This window comes from Fringilla coelebs (genome assembly GCF_963513975.1).
Source record: "Fringilla coelebs genome assembly, chromosome: 2".
NCBI classification, from domain to species: Eukaryota; Metazoa; Chordata; class Aves; order Passeriformes; family Fringillidae; genus Fringilla; species Fringilla coelebs.
The window spans coordinates 5,998,611-6,018,672 of record NC_140029.1 but is presented as its reverse complement, the minus strand read 5'-3'; the positions used below and the strand labels follow the sequence as shown (position 1 = coordinate 6,018,672).

General features: G+C 42.3%; 1 protein-coding gene across 5 annotated transcripts in view; it reads right to left on the bottom strand.

Moving 5' to 3' along the window:
* AGPAT3 (1-acylglycerol-3-phosphate O-acyltransferase 3) overlaps positions 1–20,062 on the bottom strand; it is an 87,098-nt gene that overhangs the window by 46,571 nt on the left and 20,465 nt on the right. For 3 of the 5 annotated variants that reach the window (XM_084224431.1, XM_084224429.1, XM_084224432.1), the window contains exon 2: positions 973–1,093. The exons of 1 other annotated variant lie outside the window; for it this stretch is intronic. The gene's annotated coding sequence lies outside the window, so the exon portion shown is untranslated. Of the gene's footprint in view, positions 1–972; positions 1,094–7,085; positions 7,276–20,062 lie in introns of all 5 variants that reach the window. One more of the 5 variants, XM_084224430.1, reaches the window with a different exon arrangement.

Genomic DNA, 20,062 nt, shown 5'->3' with positions numbered 1-20,062 from the left:
ATGAGCTGGGATCAATGCTTTCACTTCCTCTACAGCAGGAAAATGTACATCTTTAAAGGGATGTAACTTTGCACAGGGTCAGTACCTGCCCTGAACACAGATTGTGGCTGTTCCACACAATGTGCTGCTTTATGAAACACAGCTTTAAAAAATATCTCACAGAAATTACCAATTTTAGGGAGACAATTTGTCCTACAATAGACCTTGAAAGGTGATAGAACAAAAGCAATAATTCAAGTCTTTGCAAAAGCACCAAGATTAAATTATTTTCTTACCAAAAAAAAAAATCTACTAATAGCCCCTGAAGGGGCAGGGTATCAGAGATCATCATTAAAATGTCAACATCTGACAGTAACCACAGGTTTTAAGATCCTGTCCTGAAAAAAAACTGCTCTACTGCTGTGTCAGCAGGGTCTCAGCAGCTTTCCACTTTCCCTGTCACTGTTTGTAGGACAGACTACAGAAAAAGGCAAAAAGTAGGAAGCTTGCTGAGATACTTAACATTTTCATGGCCAGTTATTGGATAAAATTTAAAGGTGTTCAGATTAAAGGCAGCCTAGGATGACCTCAGTCAGCATTGATGAGATTTCTATGAACCCCATAAAGGAGGTCCTTCAAGCACTCTAAGGACATAGCTCCCTTTCTTCTACATTTAAGGAAGGAGGAGACAGATAAGTATTTCTAGAGTCCCAGGGAGGTTTATTTGTGGTTAAATCTCTGCTGCAATGATCACCAGCAGACACAGCATACATGAGACAGCAGCAGCAACAAGCTCAAGTGCTGATTTCATTCCTAAACTAAAATTCTTCGAGTGGGAGACATCTGACACCTCTCCCAGCAGTTCATGCAGCTCTACCAAAACAACAGGATTTGCACACCCGTTTCCACACACCTCCCCCCCCCCTCCAAAAGCATATTGCTACAGACAAAGCACAAATACAGAAATGTGGGGGAAGATTATTTCTTTCTTACCACCACCAGTGGGGACCACTTCTGGCGCCTGGCAACACTCAGAGCAACAGCAGAATCCCCATCTCCTCCCTCCAGGGAAGTACCACTGCTTATGTCTCAAGAGATTTGCTTTCTCATTTGCCTATAAGCAAAAAAGACATTCTCCAGTGAATGAAGGTAAAAATATTTTGTTTAGAAGCAAAATGCAATGCAAACAAGCAGCTGACAACCCAGGTAATGAATAACCCAAACACTTCTTAGTAAAATTATGAGTCTTTTTCCTTTATCTGAAGAAAAAAAACCCTACTTTATCCTTCTTCACATATATATTACTACTCTCAGCTCCACAGGTACCAACTACTATTGCTTTCAGAGGGACTAACTGGCACATATCTATGCAATTAAAAGCAAGTGTTCTAAATTTGCCACTAATAGTGAAATTGCAGCTTCTATTCAGACAGGAGCAAGGGCTTGCATACATAAGAACTAGCCTACTTTTCCTGGCTTTACTAATCAGCATAACAAAAGGTTATTTTATTTCTCTTACCTCCAAACCCTGTCTTGAGAGAAGTTACTGAAAATGAAGCAGAAGCAATTATCTGCTCTGAGAACACACAATTAATCCTTATATTTTATTAAGAGTGTTTTTTATGATCCTCAAGCAATTAAGCTAATCATTATTTAATTTTAGATTACTGAACTGGAGATTTACTTCAGACACAAGCTCACTTTCCACATAATTTAGTCTCTGTAATTAGAGATGTACTTTACCCAGAGGTGGCTTGTTTAAAGCATGTTATCTAATTTCACAAGCCTCACACCATGAAAGTTTCATGCAGAAATCTACAACCCAAACTTCAAAAATGAGAAAAGCCCCGAAGACACTCAGATTTACCAGACTGCAAATCTGTTTTTCCTTAAAAAAAAAGAAGTTCTCCAAACATGTGCCCAGCAAGTTAATGTATCACAAAAGCTAACCCAAAGCATTTCTATAACCCACCAGTCCTCTAGCAAGTTGTTAGAACAAAGAGTGCTCCTCTCACACGGATCACTTCATTTATAACTTATTTTAACCAGGATGCAAAGTCTGCAAATATAAATGTTTGATTAGGATGCCCCAGCAGGTACCTGCCACAGGATGTAACCAGTGATGAAACACTCAGACACTTAAAGAATTCTGTGTCAGTGTTAGCAGAGGAACAGAAATAGGGAGCAGGCAGGTAGGTTCACACTGTACATACTCACCCTGGACATGATGCCATTGGAAAACTGCTCTTTTCAAACCTACTTCAGATAAAACTGTGTTGTAGAAATCAAACTGTACTAGGAAACACCAGCTACCCTGGACACTCCTACCCACCCAGCTCAGCTTTTGTTCGGCAGACAGTTAATGCCATCTATCCAGGCTGGGACATTGTCCAAGGCCAGTTTTATGTCAAAACACATTTCCTGGCTTTTGGAAGGGCATCACCTCCCACTACTACCACTAAAGAGAAGGAAAACATGACCAGGCAAATATTTGAAAAGCACACAGTGCTTTTTGTAACTTTTAGCTTTCTAAATCATCCAACAAAACCAACACATGCAACTGCTCACTCAGTTAAAAGTCAACTATACTCACATCCCTAAAAATGCAGAAGATGCAGATTTATTTCAAGATTTTAGTGCCAGTACTTTCACAAACCAGTTTGACTTGCCACATGTAAGAAAGGCTACAGAACTCATCAACAGCACATTACATTTCAGCAAAGACTGACAAAGAAGAATCAGAACATGAAGCTACAAGATCATAACAAGACAGGTTGGTTATTTGGAGTGTGTTTAAAATAAATACAAGTAAGTCTCAGCTATCTGGATATTCAACAAAGATAATTTTCCATGTGGTATCACATTAAAAGTGTAAACTTGGAGACAGAGGAATTGTGACAGCAGTAGATTCTGCCCAAAAGAGACGGTTCCTGACAACACAGAAAGAAAAAGCTGCAGGCTTCTTGGAAGTAACTGGTGGAAAGACAAACCCTGACAGTCAATCTTCTGGTTCATTTTTAACTGATTAATGGCTTGCATACAAAAGAAAGAGTAATTTTGGCAGCTGGTAACAAAGCTGGGAAACAATCTGAACATGAAGGTGCATTGAGGTGTTAACACCACAGGCACCATGGCCATGAAGAGTGGAGCCACAGGACTGGGGTGCAATTGCTCCTCATAAGACAGTAAAGACAACCACTAGGAAGGGAAATAAACCACTTCAAGCAAAAAAGGCTGCTGAAACCAGAGCAAACAGGTATCAGCTGGTCAAGAGTAAGTTCAGGCTTGAGCCCCTGAGAACAGCAAATCTCTGGGAGAAGTTTTTGGGGACAATAAACCTACATGTTTAAGGAAATCCTATTATGACAAATTACCAGCTTTCTTTAGCTCTGACTGGTTTGGTAGCTGTTCCATCTAAATATTCATCAAAGGGTCTATGAAAGTATCACCAAAAGCAGGTGGTCCAGTTGTCAGTGCTGGTGGGGAAGGTGATACTGTGAATTACAGAGCTGGGGGAAAGCCAGCTTATAGGCTAAAGCATAAAAAATCACCACAACAGTCCTGCATACCTATACAACAAATACTGGTAAATTTAAAACAACAACATTAGCCATTTTGTTTTCATTAAAATCCACACATGCAACTATGGCAATAAAAAGTGTTCACTAAAAAAGCTCAGCAAGTCAGGAGCAGTATCTCATCCTGCCTCCCATTATCCCACAACAAAGGGTTCCCTAAAACCAATGCAACAGAAGCTGAGCTGCTCCTTGGAACAAGCACATTCTCTGGTCTCAAAGTAATTCTTGAAAACTTCCTCCATGGGCTGTCAAAAGGATCTTTGCCTTTTTCACTGCCTGCAGTGTACAGCAACTCTCATGAAGACATTTTAGTTAAACTGATAAAACCAAGGTCAAAGTTCCTTTGACCAGAATTAAAGAGTGCAACTGGTAAGAGAATAATTTCTGGTTCAAGACTGAAGCACAGCAGTGTTATGCAAGAGAACAGGATCTGAAAGCAAGCTTTGGCACTGTTTATTTTAAGGCTGCTGGCTAAGAGGTACCTGAGCCCCAAAGAATGAGAGAGAAGTTCTTCCCATTTGAGATCCTCACCTTTCTCACTTGGAAAAAAATGTATTGAGATATATATATATATATATATATATATATATATATATATATATAAAACACTATGTACTAGACACTGCAAGCTGTATCAAATTGCTTTTTTGATGTCTTCTAAAATGGAACAAACAGATTTAGGCAGTACATTGAGGATGAGAGTCACATTTAAGCATACACACACAAGTATTTTTCCATTTCAAAAATGTCCTGGAATTAAATATAAATGTGCATGCACTTAAACACACAGTTTCTTTCTTGCACAGTACCTTGTACTGAATTCAATATAACCTTCAAACCCATGTTTCCATTAGCTACTTTGTGATACCACAGCTTTGAAAATATTCTCAGTGCCCCAACAATCAAGGCATACAAGATTCTAAAGTGGCCATTCACAACTCTACAGCATTATCTCAGAAGGAGAACATTTCATTCCTTTTTATTTCCTCCACTCCTTCTTTCCTTATTCTTAAATAATTTATTAAAACTACTGAAAGTATTTTCTGGTCAGCTTTCTTCCTCACTATAGGAAGCATCAAGATCTTTGGTTCCCATGGTTCCCCAGCTTGGTTACCTCTCCAAAGGCCATCTTCTATATAATAACCTGATATTGATGGACTAATGTCAGGGGGAAAAGGAGGAGAAATGATAATGTATTTTTAATCACAAGCTGAATTTCTCCCTAGATAGCAAAGCCGATTTCATGGCATGCCCCTCTTTCAATGTCTTACGGAATTATCCATCACTAACAGAATGACTTCAAGAAATTCCTTTCTGCTACCATCCTACAACTATGACCATCACCTCTCAGAAAGAGAGCCTCTAAAAACAAAACACTGCCCTAAAGATAACTGGAAATTATTGACTTGAAGGCACTTTCAGAAAAAGAAGTCTTCACTCACAGCAGGAAAACCAGAGAAGATGTCAGTAAGTTATGATGGGTGTACAACAAACAATCAGAAGTGGTTTCCCCCCTCATAGTCCATAACTGACCTGTGAAACTTTTTGCCACAGCTGTCAGAGGTGGTGTAAGTAGAGAGAAAAGAGAACTGGAATCCTGAATGACACAGAAATAACAGAGCAAATACCAGCCACTGCATTGACTGTAAATCCTTTAGTAGGGAAATCCATTATAAACCAGACTGCTGACCTAGATGGACCAATGACAGACAAATTCTCTCCTTTCCAAGATGGAAATTAGACTTCTTCAGCAAACAAAGCTATTAATTTTCCATTGCAACTTGAAACAAAACCCTTCAGTTTTGAGCTTCTCTCAAAGACAAGCAAGAATGAAATGGGTGAATGTATCTGTGACCTCATAATTCCAGAAAGTTCTGTGTTCACTCATCAGGAGAACCTGAGCTCCAGCAACCCATCAGTTTCATCTAACTCTGTCCCTAACCATGTGGAGCCAGGGCTCTGATGCATAAACATCCTGGAGCAGGTTCAACTGTGGCAGCCTAAAACATTACTGCCCTCTCTTGTCCATCTTAGCCTTCTGCCAGGGATCACTGCTCCATAGCACTCACCTCAGCTGCTCCAATCCACAGCACAGTGTCACTTTAACCCCCTGATGAAGGTGGGTTCTTATCATCGTTTATTTTTTATAGGCAAACTGCTCTGTAATTTTCCAGCTGTGAACTGCAGGGGCTGAAGCAGCTGCACATGGTCCTCTCTGCAGTGGCTGGCAACACCTGGAGGAGGTGATGTCTGAGGTCATTGCAGCAGGTTTGATACAACTCTGGTCCAACTTGCAGAGGTTGAATTATTCTTGGTGAAAGAGCCTGTAATTTTCCTATTGCTAGAGCCCAGAATCAGGGTAAGTCCTGGGCAGGTTAACTCAGTAGAGCACTACAGTGCTGAAACTTTCATCTCACTCTGAGTTTCAAATGGGAGAGAATTTCAAATACAGGACAGGAAACCATGGCCATGTGCAAATGAAGCTGGAAAACACACAGCTGCCCTAAGCAACCAGGGCAGAACATCTTTGAACCAAGTGCAATGTGCCCTGTCCTGGGAAATCTAATCCCAGTTTCAGTCCAGACAGGTTTAGTCCCAAGAGTAAATTCTTACAGCCTTGCAATTTCTTGCAGCTTGGCTACCTCTGAGGTTTTCCCATGACTTATCCCTGATTAAAGGCCTACATGACAAACAGCAGAAGAGAGTAAGTGTAAGAGGGGAATTTGAGCAGGCTTAGCCAAGGTTTCTGCATTTCCTTGTGTTTAAATTTAAATAGTGAATAAATCTTGAATGTTGATGCAAGCTCATCCATAAGCGTTGCCTAAATTGACTTCTGAGAAGAAGTAGGCTCTGAGAAAGGACCTAAATTATTTTTTTAAATGCCCACTAATTGTACACTTTTTTTCTAATTGCAATATAGAATGTAAATCTGTCACTTTCAGAGTAATCCTAAGATTTGCCTTTTTCTTTTAAACACTGCAATACTCTTTTGCATAGAATAAGCCCATTATAGAAAATGTTTATGGCAATAGCAGAACACAGAGCTATGTAAAGCACAGCCTTCCACAGAAACAAGGAGAGCTGCTGTAATCAGCATTGAAATACTAGAGAGAGACCTGAATGGAGTGAGTGTGGGACACATACACAGGAGTGATCTGCAGAGTAAGGGATAAGCTTAACTTACTAATTTCTCCTCCTCTTTTACTCTTTCTTAAATAACAAACAAACAAAAATATCAGTTGAAAACATCCTTCCTCTGGCTTCCATCCTTCCTTATCATTTCCTCTGGCTGAGCAGCACATCCCTTTCACTTCAGTGGTCTCTGCCACCTTCATTTTGTGCCCTGCCTCAAACCCTGGGGCTGAGGGTCCCTGAACTGCCCCCAGGTGCTGCATCAGCTTTTCTCCTAATGCTGTGATGTTTTCTTTGGTGTGCAATAGATTTATAGGTCAATTTTAGAGCTGTAAGTCTTTAAGTGGACTTCAGTCAGGTGAAAAAAATATTCTAAATAAAATTCTTCATAATTACCCAGTAACAAGAAGCAATTGATCATTAACTTTCATGCTCTGATCTTCCACAAGCAGACTTTCCAGTTACTCCAAATTAATCATTTCCTTAGGAACTCCCAGGCAAAGGTAACAGGAAGGAGTTGTCTCATGGGAGTTGAGAACTGCAGGGAATCTTTGGCAGAAATATCTTTCCTTTACCAGCTTTGAATCTGCAAGGATCCAAAATGAAAATCTGTAGGTGACGTGTCAGTAACATCAGGATTAAAACTCTCAGCCACCTGTACATCCCAGCATGCCAGACTCACATCACCTTGAGCTCACCCACACCCTTTCCCAGCCTACTTTCAGCCCCCTTTAGCAAGAGGCTGTCACCAGGGTCACAAGTCAAGCAGGCTTGGCTAAAAATATCCCCCAGCACTGTCCCTGGTCTGCCTCACTGTCATCCACCTCACCCTGGACATCATCCAGGAGACACTCACTGGGCACAAACCTGTGTGAAGCTCAGGGATCCTCCTCCTCCTCCTCAAGTTACTTCACTCCCCCTGGTTAGATTGAACTAACTACCAATATTTGTTTATTCACTATTCATAATTCAAGTTCGAGTGAAATTAAAGGGCTCTAGAATGGCAATCTGGTTAAGCACTTTAATGAAGTGCACTTTAGATATAAAATCTATTATAAAGCACTTAAACTAATGAAGGTTGCTCCCTGTCCCTAGCATTCTGCACTAAGAAGGTAAAAGTATTTTAAAGAAACCTTTAAAATTCTGAACTGCTGCAGGTAAGATCTGAAGAGGCAACAGTGAAACAAGCTGCATTTGATTTCATATCTCATTCCAGGACAAAACAAGGGAAAAAAACCAGTTTAATAGCACCTCTATCCTGAGAAAAATAATATTATTCTTTGTTATGGGTGAAGTAATTTCATAGTGAATGAGATGATAATTTTGAATGCATCACCTCTTCAGGCTCTCAGAAAAATTATACATCTGCATACTCATACTGTAGATATTCATACTCATATCAGGGAACAGTCTAACAATAAAATAACAATAAAAAATTCAAAATACAATCTTCAATAAAGCTAACAGTGGAGGTGGAGAAGGCCTAGCTCATCTTCTGTGGGGGGACCTGGAGTTTGAACCATTTTTTACACAAGGAAAGTTTTTTAATAACATTTTTAATTTACCAGAAATATACATAAATAATAGATTTCCAGAAGCCTGACGAGGCTTGCAATCTAAAATAACAATGTAATTAATTCCTAGGAGGAAGCATTCTCTTTACATTGCCCTTCCTTGGTCAAACACAACGAGAGAGTAAATTTGGTTAAAAGCAGGGAGGTGAGGGGAAGAAACCAAGTCAAACAGAAGAGCATACAGCTGAGGAGACAAAAATACTTGTGATCAAAGGGTGAAACAGCATGGGTGTTTTATTAATCTTGTAGAGACCAGGGAGCAGCTCTGCCAAGGGTCTGTCCATGCCCACCCCATGGCCACACCACTCCACCTGTGATAGGCACAGAAATCCTCACCAGACCCCTCTCAGCCCCAGCTCAGCCCAGCCCAGCCTGACTGAAGCAGGTGCTGGCTATTTTTATGTCTAAACTGCAGTTTACATCTGCCCTGCTCTCAAGTTCAAAGGGAGAAGCAGGCACAGCAACTCCTCTGGGAAGGCAGAGGGATGTGCTCCCGGCTCAGCCATGGAGAAAGGGTTTGGATGAGCAGATTGTGGGCCTGGAATGGGCTGCAGGAATGGGCTGCTCCAACCATCATAAACCAGCATCTGTCTCATGCTGCACAACCTGTGAGATGCCCAAAAGCCCTGAGTCCTCATGCCCCCTGCACCATACCACCCACCCCTGACAGCACCAGGCCATGGGGGCGAGCCTGGGCTGATCCCAGGGTTTGTGGATACTGAAATGCCTGCACAGTGTGTATATAAAGGAGCCTGGCACTGAATTCCTACATTTCAAAGGGCACTGAAGTAATAATCTAATCTTAAACTGATTTACAAGTGTTAACTGATTCACCAGCTCACTCTCACACTACAGATCAAAGTTCCCCATTTGGAACAGAATCAAGTGGCCAGGTATGTGCAAGGAATCATGTCCACAGCAGTTCATCTGCAAATTGAGAATTACTTGAAGTGGATTTTCAAGTAAGTCATCCTCCTGCTATGAAAATCTCAGCTTCTAGGATTAGAAACCTTGTGGAAGATTATTCATTCCCTCATCTCACAGTTAAAAGGATGCCAGCATTACTATATCCCAGACTGTAGCTGAAGCCATTCAATAAAAGCAGCTTTCCTATCAAGGGACCATCTTTTCAGTGAGATCCATTACATATCTCAGGGTTTGACTGAAGTATTTAGTATCCTTTTTTTTTCCCCATAAACAGAAGAGCTGAGCAGTCTTCTAATCTTCGAGATCATAAATGCCCAGCTTCTACAGCTGCAGTAATTAAACCAACTTCTCATTCCATTACCCACATCAAGTCTCTTCCTCAGCATCTGCTCTATTCCCACACTGCACTCTTCAATCAACCAAGATAAGCTATTTTCTGAGATCAGCTGACTTGTCTGTCCCTCAAGACATCACCGGAGCCAAAAGGATTCTGAGCAGATATGATGCATCTTGCTAAATATCCAAAAGGTCTCTTTTAAAGGGGGAAAAAAAAGCAGACGTCAATGCAAGTGGTTATTTTTAGCATCTGAGTCGTTCTATATTTATTCCTTTATGTCTTTCTAAAAGAAGCACAATCTCAGATGAAGCACTGCCATAAAATACACCCTGCTGGGAAGTCTGCTTTATGACACCTGGCTACTGAGCACTGCAACAAGTACATCACACCACCCGTTCAACCACACAAGATTAAGGGTACACACAGCACACAGAACAAGGCTTCCCCACCTCCAAAGAAGTGCTTAAAACAACCCAAGCCCAAAAGCCAACCCAACCCATCCACACAGAAAGCAAACTCAGTATAATCTGTCATTCTGATTAGATGCCACTCTTCAGACTCAAGCTTGAAAACTGCCACTTTTATGTATTTCCAATTGTCTAACCCCCCAAAAAACCCCTCAAGACACCTTGTGAGTTACCTGTTAAAACCAACACAAATCACAACTCCAAACTCCAGGACACACCATACTTCAACAAACACTTAAGTTAGCAGGAACAGCAGCAGCTCAGCTCACCCAAATACTCAAACTATAAAAGACTACTTAATTTCTTCCTTATCCTCTTTCCTTATAGCTTTTACCTTCTTGCCCTAAAGACTCCTGGACCTCTACCTCCAATATATTTACCCCAATAACCTTGTGCCTCTGATCTTATGCAAATCAGCTGAAGATTTATTTTCAAGGACAAGATACAGTTAATCAAAGGTGTGGTGTGGCTTATTTGTGTGGGAAGTGATATGTCAAATGAACAGGAAAAGCAGAACTGTGTCAAGGAAGCTTCTGCTAGTTGCATTAAATGTTCACAAAAAGAAGAAAATAGTTTAAGACGGGGTCTAACATTAACAAAACTGGGAAGAAAACCTGCATTTTGAAGCTAACAGAATTTTTATTTGCTGCTCTAGAAAGATAGCTGTTATCTAGCCACAGCTATTTTAGATTTTTGTATTTTGCTAGATCTCTCAACACACCCATTGAAACAGCAGGAGTTGGGATGGGGTGGGTAAAGACAATACATACCTCTGTGTGTTAACTGAAACCTCTCTCTCCTCTGACCTTGGAGAACTGTGTTTTCCTTCCAGGTACTCCCTACCTATAAGACAGACATGTCCCATCACTCAGCTGTGCCCTTCAAGTATTTTACCAACTGGAATTACCTGCACATGAACAGCTCTCTGATCCCAGGGTAAACAACAGATGGTTGAGGGACTCCAGAGTATGAAACCATGCTCAACACACATATTGATATCAGATAAATAGGTTTGGTCAGTGGCAGGTTATTACTACCTTCATGCAGTGCAAATCACCCAAGTCACATATTTTCCACAAGGTAAAAGTATGGATCTTCAAAAAATAGTACACTTTGGAAGTTAAAAACATACATGCCCTAATTACCTCAATCTCGGACTGACCTTTGTATGTTTGCCTACAAAGACCTTGCACTAAGTAACTGTTGCACTGTGGAAGCCAGAATGACTCCAGGTTAATTTAAAAACAAGCTGTTCTGAAAGCTTTTAACTGAGCAAACCCACCTAACTCTATCTTGTTGTGAAATATTTTCCCTACTGATTAAAATGTTTCCCATGCAGCTGTGATTTCATTTTAGTCTTCTGCAGAAAACTGAAGAGAAGAAAATATCTAGTTGGAATTCAATGATCCTCTTCTCATAGCAACATAAAATTCACCAAAAAAGGCAATTCTCTCACTGTTTCTCCTCCTCTACTAATAAAAAAATAGTTTCTTTATCACTGTAAAGTACCCCAAAGCAAGAAAGAAGAAGCATGCAAAACCTTTGTGAGAAATCAGATGCTTTTTATACTCTCTGATTATTAAAAACAAACAACAAAACACATACACTAAGCAAAATGAAGTTAGTTTTGCTTAAAGAAAGTTCATCTGTGGATGAAGGAGCACACCCAATTTATTCTTATTTCCTAGATTAAAAGCTGTTTAGTTCACATGAAAATTCTGAGGCAGTTTGTCTATCTTCTATGAATGAGATAATCCCTTTTTCAAAATGGATTAAATTCCAGAACAAGCACGTCAAGAGCAGTTTGTTCAGAAACCCGCACTGTGAATGACATGGGGTTTGCCTCTTGGCAATCTTCACTTTTCCTCTTAACTCCCAAACTTGGCTGGTCTGTGGATTTTTTTAGTATTTGGGTGTCAAACTGGCCACATACAACCTGTGCACTGAAAGGCCCAACACAGGCAGGTGTAACCCATTTGTAATTACAGTTCACACACACATCCTTCTCAGCTCCCTGATGCGCTCCTCTGCGCAGACACCCTCCACATCTGAGCTGGTTCCTCAACACAGGCCACAAACACAAGGACACAAAAAACTGAGGGGGTCACTGCAGCCACGAGCACACAAGGGACAAAAATAGCTTATTTCAGAGGAATTAAGACTGCAACATGACCTCTGGCACCTGCCCCTGCTATGAGAAGGCGGAAAAAGCAACAATGGAAGTCCAGCTAGAACACATCCAAGTCCCAGACACAGCCAGCATCAAAGGCAGTGGCTAAACAGAGGGCTAAGTAGCTCCCTGTGCACTTTTATAAGTAATGCACTTTTATATTTGATGTTAAGCACCATTTCTGCAGCTCTCAATCCTTTGTGATCTGCTCTGCCTTCCACTGAGGCCCCTCCATCCAGCCTCGTGTGCCACTGTTTTTTCCTCAATATTTGCCCTGCCTTCTGTCATCTTCCTCATCATTGCTGAACACCACCACTATTTTCAGCTTTATTTTGTATCATTCTGCTTCAAAATGTCCTTTCCCAAGACAAAGATGAGCAGAGAAGCATGGTCTATTGGTTTATACTGCCTTCCAAATAAGCCTGCCCTAAATCCCCCATAGGCATGCTTGGGATATGGGACACCTGGGTGGTTTGTTCCATCTACTGGGTATCCTGGTAATCCTAAAAACTCTTGGTGCCACTGCCTTCCCTCAGCAACTCCTTCCCTCGAGATGGCAACATCTAACAGAGGTTTTGCTGAATTTGCCTTCCCTTCCCCAGCCCAGCAAAGCAGAGACACCTCTCCAAGGGCAGTGTCTCAGGGCCCTGAGGCCCGCTCCCCTTGAGGGCTCCGCAAGGAAGGGGACAGGAGGCACAAACCTGGAAATGAGGAAGATCCAAAGGGTTGGAGGACCAGCAAAAATGGGACAAAAGGTGAGTGTGCACACACATGCGCATGCACAGGCATGGAAATGTGGGGAGAGCGGGTTAAGTAGATTCAGGATCCATCTCTTGCTTTTTATTCATCAGTGCTCACACACTGAAGTCATGGCACAAAGTTTTGTTCCCCTGTTCCACCACGTCCGTTCCAAGACACTGGTCACAATGGTTTTCCTTTGTGACAAGTGTCTTAGATGAGACCCATGCTAGGGATTCCACCTTTTTGGAGCAGATGTGTGGGGCTGAAATTACCTCCTCTGTCCACAGCAGCCACCCTCTGACTCCCAGGGCCCTGCAGATATTTGCATCCAGCCTTTAGTGCAGGCAGAACCAGGCAGAAGGTGCCACCTCCATCAGGCAAGACATGAGGTGCTGGCCTGGAAATAGCTTAGCATGGCCTGCAGTCAGCAGGACTAGCAAAGAACTGCCCCCACTGTTTCTGGGACAGCAGTCCTGCTCAAGGCCCCAGGCCGGATTCAATACTGCTCACACTGGATTCACAGAAGGCGAAGGCCCAGGTTACCGTGTTGAAAACTCCCACTACATGGTGGTGAAAGTCTGGAAGACATCCTTGGAAACCTTGACCATAGCTACACCCAGACCAGCCTTGTTCACCCCACATCAGCTTACAACTTCTAGGGACTGAGGTTCATGAGACTTTACAGGCGACAGTGGCTCTCTTGAGCAAGGCCTGAGCTGCTAAAGTTCCATTCAAGGACACCACAGGGTGGAAGAAGGCTTTGACTGTGCCTCTTCTCACAGCAAAACCCTGTGCCTGCTCCTTATCATTTCACACATTGACAGCAATGGCATCCAGCTGGATCAAGCTTCTGCATTGGACAAGAAAAAAAGCAGCTGCAAAACTTGAGAGAAAGCTCCTTTTCTATCTTCCCCAAACAACAGGATGTGCAGAAAAGTGAGACCCTGGTCTTTCGGGTGAGCTTCTGGAGAGCTGATGGTGAGAAACACCCAGCCCCTGACACCACCCTAATCTCAATAACCAAGTGAGAATTCAGGCAGCAGGTTCCATGGGTCACTCAAGTGAGCAGGAAGAGAAATAAAGTTTGTTCCCAGAAGAAGATTACACAGCCACCACTGCCAGGGAAATGACACTGTAGCTTCATCCCTGTGAAATGGGGAAGAGAATAATTTGACACTTCCTGGAGCAACAGTCCAAGGAGCAGAGATCCAGGGGACAGGTTTCCTCCAGAGAGATCTGCAGCACATGCACAGGAAGGATGGTCAGTCGAGGGAGTAGGATACCTCAAATGTAAAGAACATGAAGAAGATAAAGCAAATAAAACTGAAATCTGCTCTCCTGGCCTGCTCATATTGCACACTGCAAATGGGATCAAAGCAGATACAGCCACTCAGCTCCCCTAGCAAAGAGATCCTCTCCTGTGTGGAAAAAACGCCCAGAGAACAGCTCCAAAATCCAGCCAAAGCCCAGCAGTGGCACTGAGGGGAGGAGAGGACTTCTGCTAAAAAGCTTTATGAGAATTATGTGCCATACTGCAGTACAGTTCTGTTGCTTGGGGGTTTGCTTGTCTTTATAAACTTTTGCTTTAGATGGACAGGTAAATTTTCAATTTTTTTTTTCCAATCTTCCTTACAATATGTACCTTTCTCACTGTATTATAATCCCCACAGCTACTAGAAAAAAAAAGGGATTAGCATGTCTATTTGAACTACTGATAAAGAAAGAAAAGCACACCACATAGTCCTTTGATTTCCAGTTTGAGCAATATCCTGAGTTTGAACATTTCGCATGGGTGTATTCTCCCCCCTTCCTCCTCCAAGCACGACATTCAAACACCCAGAGGTTATCACACACAGAGCTAGAATTAACCAGCCTCTCAGGATATGAATCCCATGGGCTCAGGGCAAATTGCTGTAGAGGCCAGTTTCTTCTTCAGTGGACTCTGTGCTGATTCACCAGGCACATGAGGAGCTCAGGGCAAGGGCAGGACTCCACTTTGGCACGCACCCTGCCAGGCAATGCAGCCACTGCTAGCCAAAGTTCTACTCTTAAGCTTGACCAGTGCTGCCACAAGAAAGGCCAGAAGGCCAAATTTGGTCAAAAACAAGTCAGAGGGCAACCTAATAGGGTCTAAGCAGGGTGGATGACAAAGAGCCAGTCCTTACAATCCCTTTTTCTTTTACTTTTTTTTTTTTTACAGAGTTGTCTTCTTGTGTCCCAGAGCCACCAGAGCACTGCAGCAAGTAACACCACCAAGAGCTTCATTGAACCACTGCTTTCCAAACATCTCCCTTCTACAGCTTGCCATGAAGCATCACCAACTCCCACTGCTTCAGACATGCTCTAAGATGTCTCCTACCCTGACTCTCCCTGTCTCCACTATTCTGGAGGAGTACCCAGAACCTACAGAGAGGAGGTATCAAAGGAGAGAGGGAAGGTATCCTTACATCCAGGCTCATCCTGACATGAGCAACATGAGGAGAAATATTTTAACTCAAGTGTGTGTGGGAAATCCCAAATCTTTATGAATATATTAGAGACCGAAAGAATTTTTCAGTAATTTCTTGTTCTGTTTCTTTGCTTTCTCTGCTCTTGCTCTATATATAATAGATGCTGGCCTATTCTCCAGCCAGAAGCACTGAGCCACTGAAATCTGAGAGAAAGCAGATCTCTCATGCACTCACATTATCAGCACCTAAATGTAAATCCTCAGTGTTGGCTGCCCAATTAGAGAAGAACCAGCTGCAGAACAAAAGGAATATATCTCTTCATCACACAGTTCACTTCTCTTACAGGGGTTGGACAACAGAGAACAGCCAAACTGGGGGGACAGGGATGAAAAGAATAAAAAAGGTCAGAGTAGGGAACAGACTAAGCAGATTTGCAGTGGACAGAAACAGCTCTACCTCCAAATGGGATAACAGGACCCTCAGAAACACCCAGGATAAATCCTTACCAGAGCTGTACATTCATACCTAGTGCCATCCATTCCTGTTCATGTCTGGACAATACTCTGAAGCCTGGGGAAAGGACTAATTTGAGCACAGCTCTTCACTGGGCTGATGAATCAGCTCTCCAGTGTGCATTCTCCTTAGGGAGAAAAGGGAGAATTGGCAGAGGACAGCACCGCAGAAGACAGCAATACAAGGAAACAGCTGCTGAATTGGACGCAGAAGCAGCCCATCATGTGGGGAACATTTTGGTGCAGTGTTCTTGGCCAAAATCCTCATCCCCAGCCGAGCACATCCTCCAGCATGAAAGGAACAAGCACATTCCCCTAGGAAATTCACAGGCGTTCCAACTCCAAAGTGCTGGCACAGCGAAACCCAAGGCTCTTGGTACTGCACATGCAAGTAATAACAAGACAGAAAATATTCTGTAACACATGGCAAATATCAAAGGAAACACATATCCATGATTCTATCCTTGAAAGGACTGCAGGTGTGTGCACCCAAAAGTGACAAGCTTGTCACATGCCCACATCTGTATTTCATGAAACCTGTACAAGTTTGAGGATAGTTTTTACAGCACCTTGAGGTCCACTGGCCTTAAGTCTGTCCTGTTAACTTCACTCACTAACCTTTCATAAGGTTAAATGCAAAATTAAATTCAAGTCTTTTCTATAAAATTATTTTATAAAACCCTTAAAAATCCTCAGAATAAAACAAGAGTACAAAACACCAGGTACAGCTTCTATACCCTATACATGCTCACTTCCATAGGCAAACACATCTCCAGGAGAGGTTCCTAGAGGAAAGGGATGCAGAATCAGCAGTTCAATTTCCTCCTCTCCATGTGAAGGCAAAATCCATCCTTGGAGGTGTTCAAGGCCAGGTTGGATGGGGCCCTGAGCAACCTGGTCTAGTGAAAGGTGTCCTTGCTCGTGGCAGGGATGTAGGAATGAGACAATCTTCAAGGTCCCTTTCCAATCCCTCCCATTCCAAGGTGCTATTGATGATTCTATGAAGCATGTAACAGAAAATTAGAACTGCAAATGTACATGTGCTCCAAGGGATCTTCACACGACTCAGTCTGTTCCACCAAGCAATTTTTATACTTTGAGGAACAGAATTGGGTTTATATTCCTGTGCCAGACTGACTGGTCTTCTCCTTTTTCTTGGAAGTAAAGAGAAACCTTCTCTCAATTCTGTCAGCACAGTGATAAGGATCTAACTTCAGAGAACTGCAAGTAACTCGACCTTTTAATTTTTCCTAATGCTTCACATGTGTCCCATCAGGAGCAGACTAACGTTTTCCTTATTTGTTCTTTTCCTGCACAGAAGAAAAGAGCTTTCAGTCTGTGTGAAAGACGATGCCTTGGGCACTCCCCATGGGCCTCTTATTGTTCACTCTAACTTATTTCTCCCGCTGGAAACTGGAGACTCATTCACCAGATTTCTCTGGTGACAGGTATAATAAGAGACAAGCAGATAACTTCTGTTGCATCTCTGGACACCTGCTCTGAAAGGGTTTTTTGTTCCTGCACACTGTTATTTGAACACATATTTGACCTTTCCAAGGCAAGTGCCAGTTTTCCACAGAAAAGCCTTGGGCTGACTGTCAAACTGAAGGGTGGTAAAAAAATACTTGTACTCCTCAAATATCTTCCAGCACCACCTTAATGAATTGAGAAACCAACAGCCTCAAGGACTTATTTCCAGTCCTGCAAAACACAGGGCTTAAAGCAAACAGGGCCTTACTGTTGCAATACAAATACAACTGTGACACTGCCTATCAGGACTGTAAAAATACAGAGTGCAGTGAAGGAGTCCTACTGTTTTTTTCATGAGTTTTTTTTCCATGTGACCAAAAGGTCTACTTTCCCCCAAAAAAGCCTTGACAGGAACCTGGAAAAGCAAAGCAGCAGATTTTTTTTTAAATTATAAATGCTGAGCCACTGAAAACTAAAGGAGGGCTCTACATACACAGCAAATTCCTGAGCCTGGTGAGACTCAGGACTTGAGATTGCTTCCTCTAAAGTCAGCCTGAAGAGTAGAACCATACTAACAGTCTTCTAGTATTCACTCAATAGTTTTCAAACCAGTCAGTAACTCTACCCAAAAGGCATAAAAAATAGGTCCTGAAGAAATGGTGAAGAGGAAAACACACACATGAGGTTTTGGGGCAGTTCTTGAGTGAGGGGAAGAAGAGCAGATTGAAAACTCCATTGGAGAGGCAGGAGAAGCAACGTGAGTGAACAAAGATGCTGGATGAAACTAAAACACAAAGAGGTCACAAGCCAAATAATTCAGCAAAGACCAGCATCCCCTGGAACAAATTCCCAAGGGCCAGGATAGTCTCTGTAACCAAAAACTTTTAAAATCAACTTTGGAAGCTTTCCTTGGAGAGAAATTACAGTTTGCACACAGATTTATGAGACATGGGTTCATACCTGGGATAATTCCTACACACTCCAATTTTGGCTTGTGACTTGAGAAGCCAAGGGATGGCTCTGCAAAGGGATCAGGGAATGAAAAACGGGAAGGAAAAGAAAGTAAAAGAAAGTACAGAAAAATATACAGAAGGAAACAAAGAAACCATACTGATAATGAGGAAGAATGAGTAAAAGCAGCCTAAAAAGAAACCAAAAGTAGGCATGCAGAACGTGGATTTCTTTTAGTAGATGTGTGGCAGAAAATAAATGGAATAAGAGAAAACAATTCTGTGCAAGAAACAGTTCTGGGACTGGAACAGGGCAAGCAGGGGCCATGAGGGAAAAGATGACAACTTTATTTGCTTTTTCTCTCAGATCACTGAGTATTTCAAGGATGACTTTTCCAAGCACAAAATTTCCTGTACCAGAGACAGGGAGCCTGGGTCCAGCTGGCCATGCAACACACTGACCAGTGTTGAGCTGAGCTGTCAGTACACATGACAATAAGCCAGAAAAATGCTACATATTCACCCACATTCACCCTGACTCTTCTGGGTGGCAAATCCCCCATTCCAAGCAAAATATGGGAGCAGATGCTCTTTTAAACTCACTTTACTCCTCTCCATGCTGCCCTGATCAATACAGCTGTTGTTCGTTCACTTTTTTTAAGCTCCATGACAAGGGAAAGCAGCGAAACTTTACCTGGACACCAGCTCTGGGGGGGATCAGGTGTGTGCAGGCATTGTGATCTATGCAGAGGGAAAGGGGACACCAGGAACAGGGACACAAAAGCAAGGGACTGCCCAGCCAGGCTCTTTCTACTGCCTTCTTTAAGCAACAGCTACAGGATCCAGTAACAACAACCAAATTCAAAGGGTTTGCCACATAATGGTGTAAGTTCAGGTCTTTATAGTCAACAGTAGCTCAGGTGGAAAACTCTACAGGACAGATCAAAACATCCTGACTGATTCATTAGGCACAGAGGCTTCAAAGCAGGCTGGTTTGTCTCGTTTACAGCTCTATCAATGAAACCAATCAGCCTCCCTGAACACAGCAAGAAAGTTTATTTAGGGCAGCACAGCAGGCTTCTCTCACCTCTGCCAGGCACAGGATGGCAACTTCCAAGGGGTGCTGGACAGAGGGATCAATTCCCTCACCAGATCCAAGTTAACATCTATCTTTGCTCTAAAAATCACATCCAGCAAAACACAAAAACTTTGAAGTGGATAAACACTGCATAAAAGCTTACAGCAGCTGAGCCCTGTCTTAGGCAGAAAATGCACACAGCATCATATGCACACAAAAAAGCCATAGGCAAAAACTAACTTAGGGAACATAAGTCTGATGAAAGTTTTAGGGAAGTAAAAGCAGGCAGCTTTACTACATCCTCTTTTGCTTCCTTCTATAGGCTTCATCCACTGAGGAAAACAAAACAGAACAACAACCAAAAAAAAAAAAAAAAAAAAAAAACCCAAAAGACAAAAATCCCTGCAATAAGCAGAGATATTCAAAAATATGTTTTGCCTCCCATCAATCCTACAGAGTCTCTCTGCAACTGGTGCAATACTGCCCTGGATCAGTTCAGTGAGCCTCACATCACACAGGGTGGTGCCAAGCAGTGTTCACTCTGGAGGTATCACAAGCAGAAAAAAGCCCTACTCATGTACAGATAGACTTGAATTACTCCAGAATGACTCAAGGAGAAGGGAATAATTATTCCTGAGCACTACAGACAGCTGGCAATTTACTCACACCACATGCAGAAAGACTTCTGAGCATTCAG